Here is a 20985-nt window from a genome sequence, read left to right on the forward strand (position 1 = left end):
GCCGTTTGAACGCGCCGCCCCGCCCTCCCATTGGCCGAGCGGCCCCGCCCTGCCGGGGATCCCCGCTTTCCATTGGCTGTCGCGGTAAACAGCGCCCGCCCACTAACGGCCGTTGCAACCGCCGGGAGGCGGCGCGCGGCAGCCATGGCGAGAGCCGCAGCGGGGCCGGCCTGAGGGGGGCGGCCTGAGGTGGGGCGTTACAGACACCACGCTCTTTAAAACGATAGGAAAGCGTTCTGGAAAATAATCCTCCGAGACCAGCGGGGAAAAATGATTCTTCAAGAAATCTTTGTTAAAAACTCCACAAAAGTGACAGTTAAACCATATGAGAACAGCTGTCCTACCACAGACAAACAGCTTCTGAAAATAAACCGAAGGGTGCAAAGGCTCAAATGTAAATTTGACAGCAGGAATGTGTAGGTCCATATCCCAATGTTGAACCAGTAATTATTATGAGTATTATTCTTAAATTACATTGTATAACACTACAGTACACTGAATAGCATTACAGAGATTTTAAGTATGTGATGTATGATTTAGCATCATTTAGGATAATTTTGGAGTGATACTGGAGTCCGGTTCTGGATTCAGTTTAATTTAATCTCTCTTAATTGTGTGGAAATGGCTATGACTGAAGCAGGAACTCCTTCAGCAAGGAATGGTAACACACTTGTATAGTTCCTGAATCAAGTACAAAAATGAACAGTTTTAAGACTTTAAAAATGGTTTGGGGGGCATAGATGTCATGCTCTCACTGAACATTTATGAAATATTCTTATATTCTGAAGGGTTAGAAAAAATTAAGCCTTTATGTTAATCATCAGAAAGCACAAAAGCTCCTGTTTTTTCATTATAAGAATTCTATAACTTTCGATCTGTAGATGCCTACTCATTACAGGAAAAAATGAACAATTGAGTATAAAGACATATATAGTATATAATTATGTTGTTAATGAGTAACAGGGTACTCTAAATAGTTCATTTTTATCACTACTTTTAATTATTACCTTAAAAGAAAATTCCCATATACAGTATTAGCTTCGTAAATAAATTATGGCATTATGCAATAAAAATGACACAAATTGCAGTATGCATTATGCAGGCTGTAAGCTTCATTTCTGGTTTCAAGTCTCTCTCTGTTTCAAACTTCTGTACTTTTAAATTAGCAAAAGGTCATCATGCATCCCCACTGGTATCAATGGGAGCCTTTCTATTTATATTCCAAAAGAAACAGAGTAGATTTTGAATACTGCATTTCGTCTAGGCTCTGTCTTAAAAGTTTCTTTAGAAACGTTGGTTTGAATAATAGAAATGTCAAAAGGTCATGCTCCAAAAACCAGTAGCACAGTCATTTTTGTTCTGATTATACTTATTTTTAAGAGCTTGATAAAGTGAGAAAAACGCATTTCTAAAAATTAGTATTAAAATTTCCAGTAGGTGCCCAATTTTCTTTTTCTTTCTCATTCTTACCATATAAGAGAACCCAGAGTCCAAAGATTCCAAAAATATATTTCAAGTTTGAAGTGGAGACCACTTTTGTCGGGTGTTGTATTTTCAACTCTGATCTCTAATTCAGAAGCAACTCTTAGATTTCTAGTCCTGAAAATACATGTCCTGACTTCAGGTCTTTGAAAGCTACAAAACATTTTTTATAATCTATTTTATCTATTTTTAATATTGCTTGTAATATTTTATTCTATTTTTTTTAACATCAATTTTCACCAATTGTTTCCTAAAACTTGGTAAAAAAATAAAATTCTTCTATAGTTCATTGCCAAATTTTGGTAATTTTTGTGGTATCTGCCATTTTTGCTATAAGGGGTACCATTTTCCTTATTCCAGGGCCTAGTTACCTGACAAAGTATTAAACACCGAAGATAGATAATATGGTAGACAAAGTTCTATTTCTCTTAGATGTTTTCTCTTTTGTGCATGGAAATAAGTAACATAAATGGCTAACACTTGCTGTGGGAGTCCAACTGAGTATATTTATACAGACTGATAGCAAAAATAAAGTATTCTAAAATACAGTAGGAAGTTAAATTATTTTTGTGGCAAATTTTTGTTAGCCACTCAGAGAAAACTGCATGGAAGTAGAGGTTCAGAAACAGAAAACATGTCCAACTGGAAAAGTACTCAAAATAAACACAGACAGAGTTTTCTAATGAAAAATAAATGCACTTTGTAAAAAATAATTACAAAAATATCTGAAGAAAATGTTGTCTTTTCTCTTCAAGACTCATGAAATCATATTCCAGGATCTCAGAAATACATCGAAGCCTACCAGCAAAAAGGAGGAATTGAGTACATGGCATTAGCAAGGTAAGCGATTTTAAAGAATTCCTTTAAATGACAAAAAGAGAAATTATAAAAATTGGAGTGACTGAGACATTGGTGTGTTATTTTAGTTCATTTTCACCACATAAGTAGATTGTTTTTTATTTGATTAGCAAACGTGTGTTTGTTTGGTTGTTTTTTCTTCCAAATTTTCTCATTCGGTCTCATGAACACAAATTTTACATCTACCAAGGCTTATAATACACAGATTTTATCATCAAAATTCACATCTACAACTAAAACAAAACCAAATCATAAAAATGCTGGGATATTACATCATAGCACTTTTCTCCTTTTAGAAACACCCCAGTGTGGAAAACCTTCTGTATCTAAACAGATGACTGGGTAAGCAAAGATTAATGAAGCATCCAGAACTGTTTATTTGATTTCAAACAAACAAAAAAAAAAACGACACACATTCAGAAACAGTTTTCTAGAATAATTTAATGTAGTGAAACAAAGTTCAGTATAATCACTATCAACTTTGAGATGTAATAATGCTTTCCATGGAAATATTCCAGTTTCCTGGAAATTCCAGTTTAATGCTTTCTGGAATATTCCAGTTTACAGTACTTAGAATTGGAGAATTTTAGATGGTTACACCTTTGTCAGACATCCACATTCAACAAACTTACATATGAAAGATGAGGATAATAGCTCCATAATAATAGAAAAATTCCAATATATTTATTCATGGCATGTGATTAAATGTCAGAAAAAAAAGTACCACAGTAAAATTTCCTAGTATTTTTCCTCTACTGGTTTGAAGGGGGAAACAAAGAACATGTTCATTGATGAAATTCTGCACAACACAGCTGTGGATAGGGCTGAAAGGAACAAAATTTAGAAGCATCAATTATAGAGCTTAAGTACAGTCTACATTTCATTTTTTGTAATGTTAGGATTCAATGCCAGCTTAGACTCCAAAAGAAATACATGCAGCAAGCAAGCTTCAATAGAGGAGTTTGTTGCAGCACACCTTTACAGTTTTGTAAAACAAACTTTTAAAATCAGGAAAAACATAAAAACACATGAAATAAATACAAATTCAGCAGCAAGTTAAGTTTCTGCATGTAGCACAAAAAAAAAGAAAAAGCTAACTGTGGGAATTAATGAGGAAGAGACTGAAGAAAATAAAAATACATTTTTGCATTCAGAGAGGGCAGCATGTAAATTCTACTAACTCCAGATTTGCTTTATGTGTTTCTTAAATTCTGTAAGGGAATATTTAAATACATGGCTGGACATTTTGAAAGTATATAATTACCTAGCTCTGAGTCTTGAAGTGAAACTAACAGCCCTATCTGCTATATGTGTCTCCATGTATATGCTGATAGCATTCATTTACTTCATCAACAGAAGGTGCTTGAATTGATCTTTAAGAGTACTATTTAAATTGAGTAAGACACCAATTTTTTGAGGTGTTTTGAGATGTTTTTTTGAACTTTAAATGTGAAATTCCTGAGTAACATCAAACCCTGAACTCATCAAAATCTGAAGAACTGGAATTGTCTCCAAGCAAAAAAAATATTATGGCAATTTCTGATGTCTTTTCTGGTCTCTCTTGCTAACTCATCTCTACAGAAATAGACAGGTTTATAATTTATGCCTCAATTTCTTCTCTTTTGAAAGAGAAGTAGTATAGTAACCTTCCAGATTGACATTTATAGGTAGTATACATTAAAATGTTTGACAAAAATGCTTTAAATAAAAGAATAAGTGAGTATTTTGCTGATCAGAGCTGCACATTTTTATTTTTAAATAAAATAAACTATTTTAGGGCTTATTATGTGTAACAGTCTGTCTCAAATATTTTTTCCATTTATTTATTGTAGTCCCTTCAGACATACTGGGAGAAATGTTTTCAAGTAAAGCCATCACCAGGTTTGCATGCACTGCACCATTGTTGTCACAGATGGTTTTGTTGCCAGGCCACTCATTATTTCTCTAATCTCCATGATTATGGACCCATGCTATCCACAAAAACAATATTATTTCCTCTACCTTCTGTCTCCTGTAGGAGAAAAAGGCTCAGGAATCACATTAGATGTTAAAGCAAAATCACAAATAGTGACAGCAAAATTTCTTCCACATTTTCTCTGAGGTCTTTGCACCTGGGCAATGTCATGCAGTTCAGACCTGTTCTGTATGGATCCAGCACCTTTCTGTACACTCAGGAGGTAGTAAGGCAGTAAGGTAGTGTGGAGCTGCCAAATATCTCCTGCCTCACGAGTCACCATGCCTGGAAAGACAGGCAGCAAAGCCTTCAAATGGAAGGCTTTATGTAATTTGGAACTCTTGTTAATGACACAACGGCTTCTGCAAAGTCTTGATATCTCAGCTTTTAGGCTTGGAGGACAGCCAAACCCTGTCCAGCTTCATTCACACCTCACATTTCTTTGGCTGAAGCATGCACCGACTGACCAAACTTTTAAAACTGACTGAGAGCAGAGACTGAGCGTACTACCCCTATTCTATTCTACTTAGGTAAAGGCAGAGTTTAATCCTCAGCAGCCCTACATTTGCTTATTTAGTAGCAAAAGGAGAAGGAGAAAAGTTTAGTTATCTATTACAAGTAAATACCTGTTTCGGAGATATTTTGTAGCATATACCAAAGGAATCAATTTCTCTAACATAATGATCTCAAATTAGAATGCCTAGTCTTATTCAGGCACTGCCCATAACATGCATTCAGATGTTGTAATGTTACAGGTTACGTTAGATAGATGGGCTAGAGACTGCATTTGCCATTATGCAAGATCCACAAACAGTTGTAGCAGTGGCACAGGTAACAGCTGCCCCTTTTGGGACTCTTGGCAGTACATGTACATGTACATGACATACTGTAGGCACATGTAGAAGCAAGCAGAAACCCCGAAACAATCATTTGCTTTCAGGAGACAAATAAACTGTTGTGCCAAGAATACCAGTTATGCCTGATTTAATTGACTTAAGGAAAATAGGCCATGTGGTTGGAGCAGAGGATGAGGAGACAGAAATTTTTGGTAGAAGACATATTCTGGTACCCTATGGTACAGAACTCCCTGGAGTCACTAAGTTCAAATTACTAGAAACAAGTTGCCTGATTTTAAAGAGGAAAGAATTGAATTTTGGTGCAGCTGTACCCCTGTAACACCCATCACCTTACAGGAATCCCTTTTGTTGTTGTTGTTGTTTTTCCCAATGACGATATCAAAAAAAGATTTTAAAAACAAGAAAGTCCACATACAACCACCTGGAGTGGCATTTTCCACTGTAAAAGTTCAGAAAATGCTGTTTACTTTGCACACAACTGATTTTTATTTATTTATTTATTTTTGTCTGGTTCCCTATGGAAATGGAACTGAACCGATCATCTCACATATATGTTTCTATTAGTCGCTATCCCTTCCCCATGAAGTTATTCCTAAAGATACTACATTCCTACAAGTTCCAAGAAAATAACTCAAAAAAATAAAGGAGAAACATCCTAAAGAGCTCAACTATATTATTAAACCAGAGAATCCACGTGGATGATGATGGTGATGATGATGATGAATGTGTTTATACTAATATTGACTGGCTTGGGGGAAAATATTTGACTAATGTGTGTACCCTGGACACCAGAGAGTGTAACTATGAGCTATCCACAGGAAAGTAAGCTTCCTTTCTACTTAACTATATATATTTTTTTGATCTGTCATGTATTATTCTGAAACCAAATTGAAACCCAGTCCTACTTATGTTACAGTAAGGTGATTACAGTGAATAAGTGCTTTCATGTGGAGAAAATGCCTGGTACTTACAAGCTCTTTAGACTAATGGAGAAAGGCATAATATGAACTGATTTTTGGAGACGAAGTCAGACAAATTAGAGGAAAAAGAACAGATTTTTAGCCAAGAGAGTAAGTAACCTTCAGAGCAGACAGCTAAGGCAAGCAGAGATTCTCTTTTTTTTTTAAGTTTACAGATCAAGACAATGCCTTTTTTTGAAAGACAAACTTTAACCATATGCAGATTATTAAGCTCTATCCGTAACAATCAGCGTGAAATCTTCTATTCAGGTAGTCAGACCAGATGAGAGCATGTTTCCTTCTTGCTTAAATTTTATGCTGCAAGCAAGGGGTACGCAGTCAGGCTTGCAGAAGAGGCCCACTCTCATCAGCGGAAATAGCAAAAGGAAAATAACATGTCTGAATATAAAAACATACAAGTATAAAGTGATTTCTTTCTTTAAAGAAGCCCTTTTGTTAAGTCAGGGGCCCATCTATTTTAGATGCCTTTAGGTTATTTGGCACCTCACAACTGCAGTTTAGCAAATTTTGATTTCATGCTCAAATAAGTTTAAATATTTTCATCTGTCCTCATTTGAAACAATCAGCAAATAGAGTGGTGAGGCCTAAGCCGTAAAGAGCAAGGTGGCTGCCTTACTTTTTTCCCTCACAATTCTTAAGCCTCATTACTGTAGGAAGCTTCCAGGAAGAGACTTAATAAGATTAAGATGACCTCTTGCCTAGGGAGCACCAAGTTTAATTGTAATATCTGAGCAGAAGTCATTATGGAAAAGACAGACATAATACATACAGATTAACTGGGAAAAAAAAAAAAACAGGAAGACAGCTACTGCAGGACTGATGTGGCCGATGCTGACATGAAATCTTCTTCTATTCTTCAGATTTTGCTCATAGAGAAGGAAGAAATGGGAAGGAATGATTCAAACAGAAGTATATGCATTTCTTGCCCAATCAAAAATGTGGCTGCTTTCAGTGGCTGTTGGTCGGGCTGTTTCCTAAAACCAGCACAGTCCCTTAATGCGGGATTCCCCAGTACAATATAGTGGGCTTTTCTGTACCTCAGCCATGCTCCTGAATGCCATTCTGCAGCAACAACCTGATTTATCCTCTCAGAGTCTACACTGATTTGTTGCCTAGGTGTACATTAAGCTGACTGCAGAGAAGATGTCTGAGGCCAGTGCTGGGAAGTCAGGCTGAGAACACAGTCTTCCTTCAGTGAGAGAGCTAAGGACACCTATGACCATAGGTGGGAGAACGTTTGCAGTTTTGATATGGCCACAGGCATCAAGCAGGCTCAGCGCTAAGGTCGTAGCGCTGTGACTCATGCCACCCACCGCACCTTGGCAATCAGTGAGACTTAGCCGCTGGTAGCAAGCGTCAGAAGTTCAAGGTTAATTTTCCAAGTGGAAGAGAAAAAAACAGGTCACAATTTTCCAGGTCAATGAAGCTGTTCCTGTCATGTTCAGAGGAGAGTTATCTTGGCACTCGGCAAATCCAATAACAGAAAATGTCGAAATCTACCTGGACGTGTCTTGCACTACGGGGGGAACCTGCTGCATGAAATCAGGGCTGATATCACTTTCTGGGGGATTGCCTGTTCGATACAATTATTTGTTCTCAGCCCCGTGACAGAGCAGAAGGGGAAAAAAAGACCCACTGCATCTCAAGGTAGCTTTGTGTCTATATAAAAAATACCTACAGTCATAGACTCCTGGAAAGGCTGGACCACAAGGTCAGAGTTTAGAGGCAGCTCAGAGTGTTTAAGTAAAAAGGGTAATAGGGATATATTGACTATGACTGGCAGGTGGTTGTACCTTATCTGTCTGCGCATGGAGTGGGCCCTCAAGCAAAGCAAGGACACCTATAACAAGAGCAGAACTGTGTAAAGAGGCTAAATACGTCAGGAATGGCTATGTGAATTTTGGAGCTAGGACCAGCTCCCAAACCAACTTTGGTCCTTGTCATTTGTTGCTTAATGTTTGAGAACATTATCTCAGAATCATGTCAGGTTGTACTATCACATGCTAAAGCCATTGCTAAGGATTACTGGGAAAAAAAAAATGGCTCAGCAGTGCTCAGCTCCCACTCCAGACACTTGGCCAAGGCTTTAACGTTGTCTCAAAGCTCAGTGATCATTTTTGGGGACGAACTCCTCCATCTCCCAAGACACATGAGAGCTGATGGAATGACTTGCCAACCTGAAAGCCTCTGAGCTGTAAAAGATGCTGGCTACCTAGTATTTTTTGGTGGGCGGCAGGCTCCAAGCTTCTGAAAGGCCCAACTGCCTAAAAAACCTCTGCTGGATGGCAGGCTTTTGGAGGCAGAGCAACAGTAACCCGTTCATTGTTTTAGGACACCTTAATGTTCAGAAACCTCTCATCCTTCAATCTGACAGTCATCTTGCCAACCTGCTAATGGGGTTACAGGGAAGGCAATAGCCTCGGATATGTTGAGGTACAAGAGAAAGTCTCCTCTGACCACTGCTAATCAGACCCTAGGTTCTCATGCTGAAGTTATACATACTTTTTTTCCCTCCACAGATACCCAATACTGAAACCATACTTATCTTTCATGACAACTGCCCGATCATACATCCAATTATTTGGGATAGTTTGGGATACTTTGGCATGCCCACACGGTACCTGGCCTCCTCCTTACGCTGTTGGCATGCATTGCAGCAGTAAATGGGAGGGTTGTGTGGCTAAGCTTTTAAATGTGGTAGTGTTTGGGCACTGAAAGGTAGCAAAAAGGTGCCATCTGCAGGCTCAGACCTATGTAACACCTCCCAGAGGACTCGGAGGAACCACAGGTCCTCCACGGGCAGCCTGCTGTGTGTGCCAGGATGCCTTGGGCGCTGCTCTCAGCTGCTGGGCACGCTCAGGTGTTGCCGCTCCGTGGGGCTGACTGACTGGTCCTGAACCCAGGAACACTCCTGGGTAGGAACGGTGTCAAAAGTCAGCTTGGTAGGAGCTACGGTTATTGCTTGTTACAACCTGAGCTCTTTCCTACAAGACACTGCACATACCACATTACAACAGAAGGTAATTCTGTAGTTGTTCACAGCAGCACACATCGAGTAGCTTGCGCAAGACACCTGAGAGGTTTCTGTTCCTAGGGTCATATTTTCTGACATACTTAATGCACAGCACGGTTTTAAACGGTCCTTTTAAAAATAAATAAATAAAGGAGAGAGAGCTGTCCCTGTCTTTTGGAGGAATTTATTCTCATTTAAGAAATCTCAGTGCTGGAAAAATTTCTGAAGCATTTCTTCCATCGGGACTGTTTTGTGACCTGGCAGAGTCCCTTTAAATGCTGGTAGTAATTCTTCTTTGCCCTTTCAGTCTGTCACCTACAAAACAGTCATCAACAACCACAGCTACCTATCGGCTGTTACAGAACCATCTGTGCAGCCTTTGATCATGCACTTTTTTTTTTTCTTCCAGATTGTTATCATCTTCTGGAAACTAAGAATGGGACAAAATGTTGCAGCACTCTTACACAGTAGGGTGATATGTTGTTGGTTGCTACAGTATAAAATAAACAGTTTAGGGTAGCAGCTGCTGACACCTCAGGCAGCCCAGAAACCCCAGGTCTGCAAAACTAAGATGATAACAATTGTTGTAGAACACAACAAACAAATATTTAAGGCCACTGAGACTTTCTCGGAATGTGAAATCCGATTTCTATGATACTTCATTCAGTTTTGGAGTGGCCAAAACTCAGAATCTGATAATATTTTTGTTTCAATTTTGGTGATTTTAGTGTCGTCTCAAACTCAGCCTGAACCCTGGGAGATCTGAAATCAAAATCTAAATTGGAATGTAATTTGGGGGTCATGTTGATCTGTAATTTCCATCTCTTTTTCTACTTGAAAACAGAAAGAAAACTTTACTTGTACCTGTATTGTTGGCTACAACTTGTTTCAAAGAACCTGATTACAATTGCCTATTATCACTAAAAAGGAAGAATAGACATCATGTGCTCTGAAATCCAAAATTCAAGAGCAGCCACACAGGTTACTGAGGATTTAAATCAGAAAAACAGGGGAATTATGTAGAAAATTGATGCAGAGTTTCAGTAAAAAAAAATAAGCAACCCTGATGCAGGTTTGCAATGCTAGCTAAAAATAACATAACATTTTGTGGTCAAACGCACATTTAGTTGATTAGATCATTTGATTCACAGAATATTAGTTTGAATAAAAACAGGGCTCCAGAGCTTATTCCCTTCTTGTCCTCGGGGACATGCCTACATGGTGTAATCCCAGAGAAGACAGTGGCTTTGCCTGGGTCCCCGGGGCATGGTGCTCATCCCTTACCACACATGAGAGCATGAAGTCCCTTACTGTCTGCCAGCTTGAGAATCTGCTAATTCAATTTCTCAGCGTCTTCCAACTTGTTCTCTCTCATCTTTTAAGTCCTGAGCGTTCAGGCAGTTAATGTGTTCTCTGCTAGAGGTGATTATTATATTAATTAGTCATACTCCAAAGCTTTATACGGAATAGACTGGAGCACTTAACAGCCAAAAGTTATAATGCCACCTCTTAGAATCATTTCAAAGTGACCCCGCAAACAAGATCTTCGCAAAAGCTGCTCACCACAGAAGTGATTCTCCCTCTGGCCACAGGGAGCCACACAGCCACCATTACGAATCCAGGGGAGAAGGCAAGGGAGAGAGCAAAATCCCTGGTCTCTAACTCCCTGCCAGGAGTTACAGGGGTTGCTCTGCCCTTGAGGTGACTGTACGGGTTGCACCTGGGCTTCTGTTAGCTGTTTTCTCGCCAGCTCCTGCTGAGAGTCTCGCACTGTTTTTAGCCAGGCGTATAGAATGCATATGTAGGAAACTACTTGTATCTACTTGCAGGCAAACGGGGTAATTAGTGCAGCCTGTCATCATAATTTCTATGTTTGTTTTTGACTGCAATGTTCAGGTCACTTTGCAAGATGTAGGATGACTGTTAATCTCTGAAGCCTTAAGCAACATCATGAGGTGCTTGACCCCACAGAATAATCCAGTTTTTGTGTAATCACCCCAAGGTGTGTGACTCAAACATTTAATTGTCTCAGTACAGTACAAATTCCACACCAGCAGCAGCACCATAGACCAGAAGGCCTAATCGTTATCTCACAATCCATACATCTAAATAATTCTGGTATTAGTGTACAGGTCCAGTAGCATTCAGCTTTCTAGTGCTTTCTGCACAAGACTATCACAGGAAGCTCATTCAGCACCATCAGCCTCTTTACCAAGACCCCTAACTGGCTTTTAGAGACAGAACTTGCAGTGCACTTTCTTGTTTTCTTCTTTAAAATGTTGCCACCAAATTTCAATTTGGTAAACTGAAGGATTCAAGAAGAGGGAGGAGAAAGCTTAAAAGAACCAGCAACTTGATAGAGCAGCATCCAGGGATCAAACTGATTAAGGTAGACCACAGAGGGATCAGTTTTCCTTATTTATTTTCTTTTCAGCATGTGATCATCTTTTCATTTCTCCAAATGTATGTACAGTATGAAGGTAGAAACAAATCTCTTTGGTGATTTTAATTCTAGCTAGGCATCTGATTAGATGTTCTTTCATTTACTGAGATACTTAACAGTCATTCTTGTTCAATCTCATTTATCAGAGCAACTGAGCAGTTGCCTAGATTTTATCTAAGAGTTTAAAGATTGAGGTAGTTATCTTGGATGAAAGGGGCTGCTGCACTGAGATTCTTACTGTGCTGGATTAGAAAGGGAGTGGTGATAGTGTCATAGACTTGCCTGAGGCCACAAGACAAGCTATTTGTTGAGTGAGAAATCGAGCTTGATTATCCTGAATTAATTCAGTCTGTTGTCCCATCTACCAGCTCATTTCTGATCTCAAGTCAAAGTATATCTGCTTGAAGGTGCCTATTTGGTCTGTAAATGTTAAGTCTCAGTCTAAATGTAGTCACAACTGTAAATGTCCCCAGCTTTGTCCGAGAGCTTATAATTCCTAAATAAAAAGCAGCTTCTATTTCTTTGTTCTATATATGTAGTAGAGATAAGTGTATGGAGCAAGGACTGCTCGTCAGAGGACTTTAAAAACACTCTTTGACCAAATGCTATTTGACATTTCCTTTGCCACTCTGCAAGGCTCCTCAGAGGGCTTAGCTACTGTTATTTTTGCCAAGGAAGCAAAGACATCATTTCATTTCCCTCAAGCTAAACAGTGTATGATGTGCAGCAATTCAGAATTAATTTGACAGTAATGGAGACGGCAACTATTACTGTGAGGTATCTCTGCTCTGAACATTGCCATCCCGTCCTCATTTCACCCCCGCCCCCCACGTTTTGGTGTTACAAGAAGTTGCTGAACAGCAGGCAGGCCCATGGACAAGGCACACTCATGTACGCTGCTCTGTCTTGGCAGAGCAGCAGCTTTGGCCTTGACGGCCTCTGTGTACAGGAGTCCTCAAGTCCCACAGAAGTGCAGCTCTCACTTGCAGGAAGAGAACTGTCACAATAACACACACAGGTCCACGGGATGTAGCAATTCCTTCTAAACAGGAGGCTGGCGTAGAGTTAGAACAATTTTGGTCAGTTGGGATTTTTAGAGAACATATGGCCCAACACCTTGCTCAACTCGTAGGAAATCAAAGGCTGTTTTCATCAAGAAACAGTTAGGAAGACTTTCTGTTTTCTAGCTGGCTCTTTTTCCACTACCAGTGCCCAAAGCAAACTGACGATGAAAGGATGCATTCTGTGTACACGGCTAAGAAAAACAGGACATGTTAAATTTAAAATACACACAACTCCTTTCTTTCTAACACTGGTATCAATGCAGAATGAACAGCACTGAGGCCAATATAGTTATAAAAGCAGATACTACTGGCTACAGTCCCACAATACACAGCATCAGGGGATCCTCTCTTTATTGATTTGATTTATTAACGTACACACTGTAATTTAGGCCTTGCAATGTTGAGAATGAGGGCAAAGTCCTGAAATAATGAATGGCCTAGGGTGAAGAAAACCGATCTGTATTCTCTTTATATTCTCCTCAAAACTGCCTGACTTCCCTTTGTCATCTCTCCCCTTTCTAAAAAGAAATGGAATTTCAACCTACCTTGTCTGAGCTTGGGTCCTGCCAGGCTAGATACCTGTACTCAGCAGAGATTTATTTCACCCACTCTTGTACAAATGCCCACAGAAAGTGTCGCACAGAGCTGCTCTAGGCTCACTGCCAGGTTCCCAGATGTGGCCTCTCCCTGATCCCAACCTGACTTAATCATTTTGCAACCTTCCCGTGTAGATGCAAGCTAAAGACTGTTGCTGAAGCTGGTCGCTGAAGAAACCCAAACATGGCAAGAATACGAAGATGTGGGAGGACAGGCATTACGTGCAAGGGAGAGGCAGGTGAAAGGGTTGGGGAGGGTTGGGAATAGGGCTCAGTCCAATCTGTTCCCAACTCAGCACCCCAAGAGTCTCCCATTCATGCTCACAAAATACTTTGGGGCTATTCATATTTTTACACACAGCACGGACAGGTTCCTGTCCAGCTGATGAAAGGCATTTCCTTAGTTTTTAACATCTTCACAACTGAATTTGTAAAATCAAAACTTAATGTTGTACTAAGGTATTAACATGAAGTCTCAGCTCTGTTCAAGTCAACAGGTGCCTCATCTCTATCTTCACTCTGAATAGCTAGATTAGTACTATTTTAGCAACTAGCCCTGTGATGATAAAATAAGTGCATCATTTATAAAAACCACTTTAAGTCATATAAGTGAAAAACTTCAGAAAACAAGACCATTTCAAGGGGTTTCCATAAACTTAACTTCTACAAGAATGACAGAATCACCTGGTTGGTCCAACAAGCAACATACTTGCTACTTCCAGGTAGCAAATTATTTCAGTGGATTAAAACCAGAACACACTCATCTTCAGATAGTAAGTGAATAAGCCTTTTCCTTCCTTTAAACAAGGACAACAGGAAGGTCAGTTATCTACATGCTGCTGTTGAAAATGGTGAGGTTGTTTTTTACTGAAACCCTCCCTGCTGGTGTTCCTGTGTGGACGCAGTGGCTGTGAGTCACTTCTGTAACTCTGGAATGAAATGAGCACTGCTACAAACTTCACAGGAGACAGGTAATGATCAAAATTTTGATCTTTTGATGGGTTGCAGTGTAGAAAAGTAGGATGCTTTCATTATCAACATTCTCATGCATTTATTCTGTGATAATTTATTGCATAAACCAAGAATTATTCCTCAAAGAAATGTAGAAAACAAACTCTTTCAAGCTGTTGTATGAGCAATGAACGCTGGGCTCCTACAGATTTTTCTTTCTTGCCTGAACGCTGTTTCCCACCACATAATAGTAGCTCTGCTGCATGTTCCCCTGAGATGCCCACTGGGCACAGGAGGCACATGCTGCAATTACTGTGCAGCCACCCACATATTGGCCAGCTGACCAAATTCTTTGAAATGCATGTATTCTACCTGTATTTTGTTTTGTTTTCTTATGGGACTCACTAAAATGGTGAGCCTGTCCTCCATGCAGCTATCAAATTTTCAATGAAAATCCCTCTTAGGATCACACTTGAGATTTCTACCTGATTTAAATGTAGCTGAGTATGGCCAATAGGCCTGAACGCTATGGGGCAGGGTAACAACAGATGGACCAACCACAAAGATCATATTCCCTTAGGAAACTGGGGATGCTTCTCCCATCCCTAATGCATGGGATGGAAATGCAATATTGACTCCCAGAAAACCTTCTGTTTTATGGCAATTAAATGTAATACAATACTCTAAAGGCATATTGATGTTTTAAAGGTAATTTTCCTATACTGCCATGACAAAGCTGAATCCTTTTTATGTCCTAGATAAACATTTAATAATTACATATCTTAATTTGATAATTCCAGATTTGAAAACCTTTTGGGTTTGGGATAATCCAATATTCCTATAGCATATTTCACTGTAAATCGCTAATATGACTGAGTGGATGGACAGCATAATTTTGCCTATAAGTTTTATAAATAAAAATGTCACATACAGATAAGGTGCTTTTCTAATGCCTTGTAAATGTATTCAGCCTAATTTTAGAGCTGTCCTTTGTTACAGTTGAATCCAGATATTCAGTCTTAAAATGAGTTTCCCATTAAGTCACAGTCTGATCAAAAAAAAAGTAGGTAGAAGAGAAAGCCTGGTTTTTGGCCCAACTAACTGCAGACAATCCAAATACAGTCATTTTAATGCATCTCAGTGTTTATGAGAATGACAGCATACTGCACTTGTGCTTACAATGTTAGCATCGACGTGAAGGTCATAGGTAAGTTCAGTTTTGTTCTCTGACGTTGACCCCCAGTCCTATTAACAGCATTTTAACACCAAGAATATGCTTTTGCTTAAGCTAACAGGGAGACCCAAGACAGCTGTATGTAGTCCAAAAGAGAGTGGTGTTACTGTGAAAGTGCCTTAACAATAAATATGTTGATTAGCTCAAATCAACATCAGTCAATGTATAAATGTTCGTGGAGGTTAAGTAAGTGACAGGTTAGTGTGTGTGACTGGCTGTGACCAGTAACTCAGCTCAGAAACACAAGGGTAAGGGTATAATTTAAGCTGAGGTTAGACTTTTCTCATGAGCTTTTGTACTCATTTCTCTCTCTTACATTAATGCATCTATTAAAAATTACCTTTCTATGACTTCCTTATCTGTTCAGCTTAGACATACCCTGCAGCACAGTTCCTTGAAGCCCCATTCTTGCCTGCTATACACCGTGTCGAAGAATCTAAAAATGGATTCTGAACTTTCTGTACATCATTGCAACTACAAGGATATGACTCAGGCAAGATTGTAGGAAGAGGCAGTATCTTTTATTACTTGATCTAGTAAAATACATTTGTAAAATACATTTCTTCTCCCAATAGTCTTTTCCTAATGTCTTTAATAGAAAAATATACCGTACAGTCATTATGTGATTCCTAATTAACAAGAACTGGCTCCAAATTGTTCTGCTTAAGATGTATTGGCCTGCACTGCACTAAGCTGAAATCTTTCATTCAGTAACTTTAGTAACAGCATGACCATTTGCTGTCTGCTTCTCAGAGGTACAGATCACTGAATTCTGCGCTGTTGCCATGAAATCAATCAATCCTGTCACCTGCTGGATCATTCTGCCAGCTTAGTCAGTTCCCTGAAAAGGTTTCATTTCTGAAATGGAAAATTCAGGTGAAGATTGCTGCTTTAGCTGTCTGTGATTAAACTACTTGTAAAAAAATAGCAGTGTCCTCCAGTATTTGTGTTTTGCACAGAAGGCATTCCTGAGGATGTTTCCAAACAGAAAAGAAATACCTTTCTGAAAAGATGTGGTTTTGCAAAATTCCTCCTTATTTCTAGGGAGAAATCTGCCTCTATGTAGGGAACATTAGACAGTATTCAAGAAGATAAAAAGGTTAAACATTAAAAAAAAAGACTTGGAAATAAAAAAAAAAAAATCCTCTCCCATTCTCTCATGAAGGTATTTCATGGGTATACCATAAGTATCCAGAACATACCTAGATCAATATTGCAATATTAGTACTGGGGTGCTGCAATGGTAGTTAAAGCACAAAAACATGTAATGTTTAGTGAGCCTGAGGTATCGTTGTCCAGAAGACCTGGGGACACAGTGTACGGGGACATGGGACGTGCAACATGGAGAGAGGAGGCCCAGAAGACATCCTACAGAGTGTAGGGCCCCATTTTAATCCTCACCTGAAATGGTGTCCTTAGTCCTGCGTTTCTGAGGTGAAAGGCATGTTGGTCACATCCCAGGAGAAATGCCGACCTGTTACCTAACCTCTGCAGCTTCACTTCAGCCAGAATCACGGATTCTGCTGTTTAATCTCTCCACAAGCTAGCTCTGAAAATTGTGCTGGCAGGAAGCAATCGGTTGGTTTGAGTGGACATAAATTTTTTGTCAGTATTATTCAGCGCAGAAAATGAAAGCACAGTGAGGCAAAGTCAGTTGGTAGGCCAGAGGGGTATGGCCTCTAAATCTCTCCCAATGACAGTCCAAAGGCTTTGTGTATTGCTTTACATATTTGAAACAGTCTCCAAGATTTCACTGTCAAAATCTATAGTATTCTGATGAATTAGGCCTTTCCTCCCACGGTCCCCCACCTTCAAATTTTTGCCCCCTCTCTCTCTCTCTCTCACTCTCTCTCTCTCTCGCTCTCTCTCTCTCTCTCTCTCTCTCTCTCTCTCTGAAGGTATACTAAATATGCTTTGAGGTTTCAGATAAATTTGGAACGTTTTTATTTATAATTTTAATTAGTAGACATCAGAGGACCTGACCCCTTTTATAATAACTGGAAGGGTTGAATAATTGAGGTCAGAGTAGTCAAGGTCAAAATATGTTGCTTAATGTACGTCTTACAATTATCTAGTACTGACTTTATAACGTCACAGATGTTAAACTACAAAATGTTCAGAACTCAAAGATCTATTTTTTTCTCTATAAAGAAATTAAACTTTTTAAAATTTTTTTTAACTGAAAATTATTAACATCATAGTGACATAACACTTCATGTGGTTGCAGTACATCTGCTCCTGTTTAGGTCTATTCACATGAGCAATAATACTTAGGATAAAGCTGCTTCTGTCTTTAATACAGGATCTGTTATGCCATGAGAGGTTCAATGCCTGCAACAAGCACAATTACATAACGGTGCTTCATCCACAGTATCTACTGGTATGCATTAGTCAACAAGAGGCATGCACTCATAGGAATCAATGTTCCTCTTAACATCGTGCATCAGAGAGATGAACAGACAGACACCCCCATGAAAATGGGTCCAAGGAGCAGGTGACATGTCTTAAGACAATTTAAGACATTTTTTCTCATTCCCTCTGAAAGCAAGAACGAGAACATCTCTGTTTCCTTATGCTGTTTTCAAATGTTAATATATAGAACAGGCTATTATACCATTATAAAAGCTCTTAAATCATGGTGTTACTTCTGCAGTGATAAATGCAGGAAAGAAGAAGGAGAAACTGGTCTGCCTGCAGTCCTGTTCAGTAGCACTGGTTCCAGCAAAGATGTACTACTGACAGCAATATAGCTAGTGCGGCTGGGGACTTACCAGAAACAGCTTAAGATATGTTTCAGAGCAGAAGATGAGTACTTACACATGCTTGAGCCAATCTAACTAAACCACTGCATGCTTGTACATAATTATTTCTACAAAGCTGTTTCCTATCTCTTACATTCAAATTAGCTGCTTCAGTCAAGTAATTATTTTTCTTCAGATTTGTGGAAAGAACAAGCTAGAAGTAAGGTGCTTCTATCAGAAAAGGGTAAAAGGCAGCAAGAGACAAATTGTACTACGAACACTATAGGCCCCCTAGCAAGGAACAGTTCAAAAGAGGGCAGGGCAGAACATTAAATTTGCTTCTGAATGGGCCACAAACCTGATAAAAGTGAATATTGAGTACTTGTCCCATAACCTTGTTAACCACATCAGTGAGCACTCCAGACCCCTGTCCTGTAGTCTGCTTAGATTTTCTTCTCTGCACTTTTCTTCTGCTGATTTTTGGCACAATTCTACCAGTGTCAGTGGCGATGGGAGCACAGGTATGAACAAGACTACTGGCATTTTAATTGTCGTGTGGCCAAGACCTGAGCAGAGTTAGGTGAAAAAGTGGTTAAACCATCATATCAAGGTGTTGTTTCATGAGCCCACCTGGATTTAATCAGGACGCCAGAGGAAGTTCCCTCCAGCTCTGTGGGTGGTAACCTCTTCCACCAGTGTGGTTAGATCTGGCAAGTGTCATCAGTCAGCTCCTGCTGCCTTCGTTCTCAGCCTGGTGTATTCACACCAACTGAAATCAGGGCCTGTTTGAGTCCACAAGCACACTTACTGCTGTCTCTTAGTCTAGTCCTATGTAACAACCATCATCACAATAACAGGACGTATCTTCAGTCCTGATTCTGGAAGATATGGGTGTTAAAGGATTTCAGATGAACAACATTTAGCCCTCTCACAAAAGCACAACGCTGCTATTGTGACTATAGTTAGTTTAACAAGAATCATAATTAAGGTCAATGCAACCTGAAGCATGATAGGACACATTACAAGGAGCCAGAAATGAACTCCAAGTCATAGCACAACCTATTCAATTGTCATGTGTAACAACAGGAGCCTTATTGTATGGGCTTGTTCTAATTCACTTTGAGCCTGTAGTCTGTCAAACTGCTATGTGGTGCTGCCTTAGAGCATTCTTTAATTAGTACCATGTACAGTAATTGCAATGCAATTGAATAACTTACAGACTGAGCATCCTTACAACATTATTTACAACTATGAGCTGTCTCTAAAGAATCGCTGAAGAAGCTAAAGCATTAAGCTGATACCCCTTTTGCTAGATTGTGATGTGCACGAAAGACTGGACTGTTGAAAAGCAGCAATTCTCTACAGTTCCTTTTTTTTTTTTTTAGTACTTTTAGCCTTCTTTACCTTCTATAGGAGGTAATGCAGCAATTAGAAGGAACAAGTATATCTGTTAGCAAAATGTATTTTCTTTTTCCTCCTGACTTGCAGATGCTGAAGCATTTTAAAAATAATCTTGCACTAAATTTCCTAGGTAGGCACCACACTGCATTTTGTCATCATAATATGTACTTCCAATACCAAGTAAGGGTTATTGCTATAACCTCAAGGTTTCCTACTACTCATACAGTGCTGCAAAGCAAAGAATTTTTTGCTTCTGCAGTTTTGTTCATTTAGCTGTGGCTCTCGCCTTTCTTAGTATACAGCTTATTTCTGACTCATCTTCTGAGCTTACAAAATACAAGATAAAAATAGGTTATTGTTCCATCTAAATTCCCATAATCCTTGTACGCATTAAAAATAAAGTCATGTAACTGTTCTTAGTCAGGATTGCACTAATCAGTGCAATTGGCACTTCTGACCTTGTGATATCTACCCTTAATACACTCAGGTTTGCTGTGCTGCCTGAACTACCGTACGCAGCATATATAATACCTCCTTACACAACAAAGTGCTAGAGAGAGACATGCAAGCCAGAAAACAAGTGTCAATAACTTTTTGCATAGTAATAAGAATTTTTTTCCACATTTTCACTCTTTGGCTTAGCTGAATATTTTGGATTTATTTTCATATAGTAAATTAAATGGCCACATAAAAATCAGAGACCAAATTTCATAGATGCTTTAGAGAGCCAGGACTATTGCTCAGTCAGTGACCGATTTAGGTTATTCAGGGTAGCTGCGCATTGGTTTCTATAAACATCAGCTCGTGCCTCAAAGATTTCAGGGGGATGCAAGCAGAAGCTTAGAATTAACCTTGAGCGGTTTGTTAAAGTTTTTGTTGTTGTTGTTGTTGTTGTTTTTTACATAGACAAAGATTAGGATGAAGGAAGTAAATTCTCTTAAATTCTCTGACTGCTTAAAAACTACCTTATGGAACCATTTTATCTTTTTAGAATTCTTCCTTATGCAAGGAAGCTAAATGTGTATTTCTGTGCAGGGGATAAAGAACCGTTGGCAGTAGTCTATTAGTAGCTAGTAGTAGCTGCTAACGTATTTACTGTTTGATTTATATATGTTTCACTGGAGTCAGGATATCGCTAATGGTAAATCCATTAATAAATCTAACCTTGCCATCAAGATGTATTTAAATTAATATTTAAATGAATTACACTGACAGGACGATCAGTTCTCTGAATGTTATAATAACAAGCAGAAGGAGGTTAACTGTGCAGGTGATAAAGCTACAAGAATGAGAGCAGAAGTTTAAATAGTTGGCTCAGAGTAATCCCAGTCATTGTAGACTTGACAGAGGTATATAAACCTAGAAAAGGTAAACAGAAAAAAAAAACAAATTGGGGATTTTTTTATTTTTT

This window comes from Anser anser, assembly GCF_964211835.1.
Source record: "Anser anser genome assembly, chromosome: 3".
NCBI lineage: Eukaryota > Metazoa > Chordata > Aves > Anseriformes > Anatidae > Anser > Anser anser.